The sequence below is a fragment of the Lactuca virosa genome, chromosome 5 (assembly GCF_052849685.1).
Source record: "Lactuca virosa cultivar CGN04683 chromosome 5, Lactuca_virosa_CGN04683_v6, whole genome shotgun sequence".
Taxonomy (NCBI): domain Eukaryota; kingdom Viridiplantae; phylum Streptophyta; class Magnoliopsida; order Asterales; family Asteraceae; genus Lactuca; species Lactuca virosa.
The window spans coordinates 147,704,414-147,712,111 of record NC_136430.1 but is presented as its reverse complement, the minus strand read 5'-3'; the positions used below and the strand labels follow the sequence as shown (position 1 = coordinate 147,712,111).

At 36.0% G+C, this 7,698-nt stretch overlaps 2 long non-coding RNA genes across 2 annotated transcripts; both read right to left on the bottom strand.

The window, feature by feature from the left end:
- Positions 1-3,368: 3,368 nt before the first annotated feature.
- On the bottom strand, positions 3,369-4,058 carry LOC145116144 (uncharacterized). The gene is made up of 2 exons (XR_013711891.1): positions 3,817-4,058; positions 3,369-3,625 (listed from the first exon to the last, which is right to left on the bottom strand). It is a non-coding gene; the product is annotated as an uncharacterized LOC145116144 (long non-coding RNA).
- A 696-nt stretch (positions 4,059-4,754) lies between these two features.
- Positions 4,755-6,163, bottom strand: LOC145112790 (uncharacterized). The gene is made up of 2 exons (XR_013710652.1): positions 5,193-6,163; positions 4,755-5,032 (listed from the first exon to the last, which is right to left on the bottom strand). It is a non-coding gene; the product is annotated as an uncharacterized LOC145112790 (long non-coding RNA).
- Between the last annotated feature and the right edge of the window lie 1,535 nt (positions 6,164-7,698).

Genomic DNA, 7,698 nt, shown 5'->3' with positions numbered 1-7,698 from the left:
TATATAACTTATATACACTGGGTGATTATAGAGGAAATCTATGGGTCCTTCTAGGGTACATTATCGCATAACATAGGAGCTTTCCTTACTCATCTTATAAAGAAAATATTGGATTTTCTGGAATCATACTCATTCGCTTTTACAAGGAAAATGACATCTTTATCAAATAAAACTCTTATGAACTCACCAACTTAATTGTTGACACTTTTTCAAAACTACTTGTATTCTCAGGGAATCAGTAAAACAGGAAATCAGCGGCTTTTGAGGATGGAACGCTAAGGCGTTAAACATTTCATTTTGTCAACATAATGTAATTGGTTTAGAAACATGTAAACTCATACTATGGTGTAACTTTTTCAATTATATTTATGTTGGTTGTTCTTACTTTGAGCACTATTATACTCGTTGTTGTGATACTATACATGAAATCCTCCACCCCGTACGTTTCCGCCATCCTTGGTTTGGAGGTGTGACATTAAGTGATAAATTCACAAAACATTAACAACTTTTACTATGAAAAAATCTTCGTCTTTAATGTGCAGTTAAATGTTTTTTTTCAAATGGTCAATCTTTTAATTGAGTTGCATTTAGAATTTAAGAGTTGCAAAGATTCATTATATCATCAATCTAAAACAGCTTGATAACCATCAATTAAATGTAAGACAATTACCAACTTAAATTGTCTTCTTGATAAGAAGACAATCAATTCCATATAAACTTTATAAAGAATATATTGCGTTCAATGAGCTGTGATTCTTGTTCCAATTTCCGAGCAGTAGTCATTAGTCAATGTGCTTCCGAATTAAATTCAAAAGTAACTCATAATCAATCAATAAAAAAAATCGGTGAACTTTAAGAGGAATAACCTGGAGCGCGAGCATAGAGTATCCTATATCTCGCTTCATACACCCATTGATTGATTGATACTTGGTGGGTAAAAAAAGATTATGATATGGAAATAAAGTAGAATTTATGAGGTTCGTATATATACTATGTGTGTGTGTTCGGCGGAGGTGTCGATTGAGGTGTAGGTTGAAGTGAGTGTATAATGGCGTGAAATTCAAAAGCTTACTTTTGATATACAGATTCGGCAATGGCGCTGGATGTGGAGGATGATGGTGGACATCAGACGGAAGCTGTATTTAGGGTACAACTGAAGTACATCGTTTGCTAAACCAAAGCGAGCGCACACACATACGTATAGTGACCATATACCCTTATATTCTTCACCGTCTTTGGAGACCTGACGCGGAAGACGGGAAATCATGGAGCTTCAGGTCATTCGAGCGTTGGGAAGCAATCGATGGAGCAGAAAGACGCTGTAGAACACTTTCTCAAACCATGTAGATAATTTTGAAACTTACCCAATCACACAGGCAAATAGCAAGTGGTGAGCCATCGTAGCAAACCTTGTCTGGGAGATCCATTAAGTCGGTTGTGGCAGTCCAAAATGTCGAACGATTGGTGGTAGTGGTGGAGGTACGGTTGGCAAACGGGGAAGGCTCTAGAAGTCGGTGAGTTTTCTACTGGTCATCGACAAAAGCGTAAAGCCTCATCAACAATCGAAATCAGGAAGGAGGCGGAGATGTGGGTTTAATATGAAAGGGGATTTAGGGATTTGGATGATGTAGTCTCGCAGATTCTCCTACTTATCTTTGATCAACTTCCTTCCACAACTTAATCATCGGAACGTGGAGCATTGGTGGAGCGGTGGTGGTGTTACCTGTTTAAAGGTTCACCGGAAAAGTAATTCTTAAAAAACCCAACACCTCCGGTAAACAAAAGAAATCAATGAAATTAGCAGATGAAGAACGAAATCATTAACAGAGATAGTGACCTGTTCTTTCCCTCGAAATGGAAAGAAAGCACCAGAAATCAAAACATGTCAAACGAAACGGTGTGTTGGACATACCTGAGAACACGCGATGGATTGAAGCCAGGAAGAAAGGAACCGGAGGAGTCATTGTTTATAATGGAGTACGTGAACATCGTCGTGGGTACATTTCTCGCTGCCTTCATCATTCCATGTATGTGCGTCGACGGACGAGGGAGATCGCCGCTTTGAGAGATGTTTAGAGGAGCGATGGTGAAAAGCAACCCTAAAGACTGTGGACAGGTACCGAAGAAAACGGTGGTGATGGCGGTGCTCAATCGCTTCAAAAGAGAAACAGTCACCAGAAGGATAGAGATGAAGAAACGGTGGGAGATAAAAGGAAGACGCTGGAAGGATCGGGAAGTAAAACGAAAAACCCTGTGGTAACAGTCAGCAACGATGATAAACAAAATATACATAATTCCATAAAGAGAAATTAAATTGCCTCATACATTTTATATCTACAAATATTCATACCCATTAAATTATGACACGTGTCATTATTCCTCCATTCAATTTAATTTTATTTGATATATTCCTAATATACTCTTAATGAGATAGTTAAATAAATATGTAATGGTAACACATGTCATAATAATAATGGATAGGAATATTTATAGACATAAAATGTAGGAGACAATTTAATTTCTCTTCCATAAAATGTACACCAAGCCGAAATTGCAACGAAAGTCATAAACAGGGGCATAGTTCACTACAATTGGCTAGTTCACTATTGTTAAGCTCACATTCCTTTAATATATATATATATATATATATATATATATATATATATATATAATAATGTGTTGATTTGGTGGTTATCCATATTAATGTTTAAAATTAAGGATAATGATTTATTTTAAATGATAATTTGAAATTTAAAAGAAAAATGATGAATAGGCCTAAGGGGCTATTTGGCAGGATCTGAATTTTTAAGAACTGAAACTTTAAGAGGTCTGAATTTCTAAAAGGATCTGAATTTTTAAGATCTGAATTTTTAACAAGCTGTTTGGTTGAAACCTTTGAATTCATGTGTTGAATAATGAAAATAACCATTTTATCCTACTGTATTATTTTTTTTGCTAAACTCAATAATTCTATTTTATAAAATAATTTAACCAACTTCTTAAATAATTATAAAAACATATAAACACCATATAAAATCTAAACACCCTATAAAATCCAACACATGAAAACACATACAACTATAGCAAACATGAGCTACACAGAATGCTATAATTGGAAGAACTCTATCACCAGACACTAGAAATATAATGCAATAACAATAGTCTGATCAACCAAATTTCATCCCTATCTAATGTCACCATGTGAAAGCCAAATTTCATCCCTGTCTAATGTCATCAATAAAGATTCAAAACATGTGATTTGATTCTAATGATTCACGATCAAAACAACTTTCCATCAGCCAAAATCAAGACCATTTCCTGGAAAGGAATCAATCTTCAAAATCTGGTAAAATACCCATTTGCAAAAATAAATCACAATCCTGGAAAGGAATCAATCCAGATTACCCATTGACGAATTCCAATCTAAATAGCATAAATTTGTAGCAAAAACCAATACAGAAGACACAAACATGAAACATTTTGAAGAAAATTCATAACAAAAAACTGGAACGGAAAAAAGACCAACACTAAAATTGCATCCGGTAGAAAAATTGGTTATGTTGGTCAACAGGGTGTAGGCTTGATCAAGATCCATCAAACTCCTGTTGGGTATGAACCGATCGCCCTAAATTAACAACACCCAGAAATAAAAACCCCAATTAGCTTATCAAGAAGTGTTTGAAGTAATTGAGAAAGAATGAGGGTAGTGGTTCACCGGAAATTCAAAAACATAACTCGTGTTTACAATTTGATTAAGAAATTCGTTTTTAGATATTAACCCTAGAAAAAAGTCGATTTCAGATACACAACAATTACCTGATGATGTTGTCGACAAGTTTGACGAGGGCTGGCGACGACATCGTGGCTGGCAGCGGGAGGCAGATCAGGGGGTGGGAGGAAGGAGAAGGGTCGATGGTGTTAATGGTGCGTGCGACGATGTCCTGCTACGACGATGGTGTGTGCGACGTTGCGTGGGACGGCGACAGTAGTGCTCAGTGAGGTCCGACGAGATGTAGGGGAGAGATGGCCGGAGGTTTTTTTGATGGTCGCAGGAAAATAGAGAAGTGGGTAAGAGGGTAGGGATTGGAAAAGATAAGATAGGGCGTGCTCTTTTTTTTTCAGACTTGATTTTCTATCTGATTCGGTCAGACATTTTTATCCAATTAAGAGGCTAACTTAAGTGCTAAACAAACGCTCTGAATATGTAAGATTCACAGATGCCTTTTTTTTAGAGGCATTAAGAGCCAAACAAACAGGTGCTAAAAGTGCTACAAACATATAGTCTGACCCATCATCTTTTTAGCTTCCTCTTACTCGTTTCGTTTCCATCATTTCATCCATATAAACAAAAATACTACAACCCCAAAATCTCCCTTTTATGTACACAAATTATTCCTCACAATGTTCAATATATGCATGGGTATAAAAATATAACTATTTTATTTGTCTATAGTAATAGCTCAATTCAATTTACAGATATGTATGGGCTTTTTTTTTTTGCTTATAAGATTAGATTATAAGAAAAATGGGTTATAATTACTTCAATTACTTATGCCGCATATTTTGGACATGAGATCATTTTTATTTTTGGTGTTTTTGATGCAAGTATTCCAAAATAAAAAATTACTTCCAAAAGTAAAAACAAGATGTTCTATATAGAAATCAAGTTTATACTTCAAATATTATATCATTTCTAAAATTAATTTTCGAAAAAAATTATTGACACTCATAGCTTGGAGCGGGTAAACGGCTAATAGCTTGAAACGGGTAAACGGCTAGTATATATATCATGAATAAAAAAACAATAAAAATTCTCAACAATACATACACAAATACATTTATTTAATCTACCAAATACAAATAAATAAATAAATTATACAACCAATTACTTCTAAGTTATTTTTGTTCAACCGAACACTCAAAAGCACTGCTACTGATCTCTGCTTCCCATCTTCCTCCTCACCACTGTTGTTGCTTTGGTCTTTCCCTTTCCTTGTTCCTGCCAACTGTCTTCTTCTTTCTCCTTCTCTTGCTGTCAATATTCAACAGTCCACAATTCACTTAACATCCAACCATACACTCTACACATATACAAGATATCTATACAATTATTCTTATACTAAGCTACATACAAATAAATTCTCAGTGACAATAGAACAATTTGAAACAATGATTAAAGATATAGAACAAACTTTTTTTCTTCATCTCGTTCAAGAACACCTCCATTGAAGGTGTTGTTCTTGAGAAATCAATCAAACCAATGGGACTTCAAGCCTCCCTCCTTCTTTCCCATTCTCTTATTGAGTAAGCAAGCCAAACACCCACTTGAGAGTATCAAATTCCGCCAAATCAAAACCCAAATTCCATTACCATTAAACATTAAAAAAAAAATTGTAACTGTTGATCGATGACTGCAACTAAACCACCGAACTAGATCGATTGCTGATACTGTGAGCATTCGACCAGTCATTACCAAAACAGCCACAGACGAGCTACCAGTGCACCCCCTGTCTGACCCCGTCGCACCCTCCCCTGCCTCCCTTGGCAACCGGTGTTGCTGTTCTTGACCCAAACAGGTGACGATTAAAAAGGGAGAAATGGAGATGAAGAACTCACCAGAGGAAACTGCACCCACCAAAGACCATAGCACCTTCGATGCTTTCCCCTTTCCTTCCTCTTCTTCGGTTCGTCTATCCCTGGAAACACTCCCTCACGAGCAATCGACCCAAAACCTTCGATGCAGCACCCGTTGCTTCGTCCTTCTCGCCATCTTCAGTTCATTCCCATTCCAATCGACCTTGCTTCGTTCATATTTTCTCCCCGATCGATTGAGCCTCCGATTTTCCCTTCTTGACTTCGAACGGATGAACAATCACCGAGCCTTCAACCCTTCCGACTCGTCCTATCTCGAGGTACCGGACCATCGCCAATTTGCCTTGTCCCTTTGATCGGCCTCCGCTTTTGACCGCCACCGCTGCTGCTTTGGGGCTGTCGACAACGGGAGAGGACCCACAAAGAATCGGCGTAGATGGGTTCTTCTTCCCCACTATTTCGTTGTTCTATTTCAACCTTTGTTGCCCGATGATACACTAAGTGGTCACTACGGTGCCAGGCTACGTCACCTCTAACAATATTCACCTCCATCACCAACCCGCTGTACCTAGAAAATGGTCACCACTAACAATACTTATTTTTTTTTTTTAATTTTAAAACATTAGATTAAGTAAAAAAAACATTATTATAAACTTAAGTAATCATTTTACTAATTAAAAAATCAAATAAACATCTTACTAATTTTTAAAATTAAATAAATATAATTAATTATATATAGTTAAGGGTTTAACATAATTCAAATAAAAGTGAAAGGGTATAATAGGATTAAATGACAGAATATCAGGGACCAAATATGTAAGTTGAATTAAATCATATAAAATGTCCACGGGTTGTCTTCTTCACCCGACTTCTTCTGTAAAACGGGTCCATCCCTTTCTTCTTTTTTTTTTCTTCTAACTCGGTGGATTAAAAAGAAAAACCAACGAAATTAACGGTAAAAAAGCATCAACCAATCACTTCCTCCGTCTTCTCTCGTCTCCGTGAAGACGCAAAGCCCAACCCACCGGGGTGGGGGCGGTGTTCACGCGTGGAAAGAGGCTCCACGTAAGCATCTCACGCGTGGAGCTCCCTCCACTCCGGATAGTCTAATCACAGATAAGCCCCAAGTTAATTAAATTAGGAAATGACCAAAATACCCTCCCTACCAAAATACTTATTCAAAATAAGTCTAAACCCTAATCTTTGAATCCATTTGTTTAAAACATCCCCTCATTTGGTATTTTCTTTACCAAAGCAGTCCTATTTATTTTAATAAATTACCAAAAAGCCGCTATACTTTAGTGAAACTACCAAGCAGACCCCAACAGTTTAAATTTGTTACGAAATGGTCCCGAGAGTATTTCAAAGTTCAAGAATTATGGAGTTACGGTTTCTCACGTCAGGCTTCTCAAAGAAATCGAATTCGAACGATTGGAACTCACGCTATGAATGTAAGCGCTTATGGCCCCTTTTCAATATTTTAATTATTTCAGGGGGGAATACATGTGCCTATATATTTTGTTTATACAAATATATTATCCTTTATGCGAAAATAAAATAAATCTAGTTTATAAAAATGTTATTTAAAAATTTAATGTATTTTTACAAATAACTAATATAAACTTTTCGTATACATATTATGGAATTTTTATCGTGAAATAACTAGTCCACATGATAAATGTTACATAATACAAAAATATACGATTTTTATTTGACATTGTATATTATGACAAGCACGTTATAACACTTTGTAGTATTTCAATGATTCAAGCTATTACTATTCATGTATATTTATATGTTTATATGCATAAAGTTTATACATGTACATATGTTTATTAATTTGAAACATTCATTTTTATAAAAGCGAGCACATTACACTACGTTATAACATACTCGGCTTTTATAAACATTATACAATGATATTCACTATGCCTAGTGACCTAATCACAATTAAGTTAGGGTTGAAAGTTATTCACAAACTTTTTAGTTAAGGGTTTTTAGTGAGACGCTACGTTATTCATTAGCTAAGGCCCAGTTTGATAGACATCTTTCCAGGTCCAAACAGACATTTCTGACTGAATGGAGCGGAAAGACTGTTTGATATGC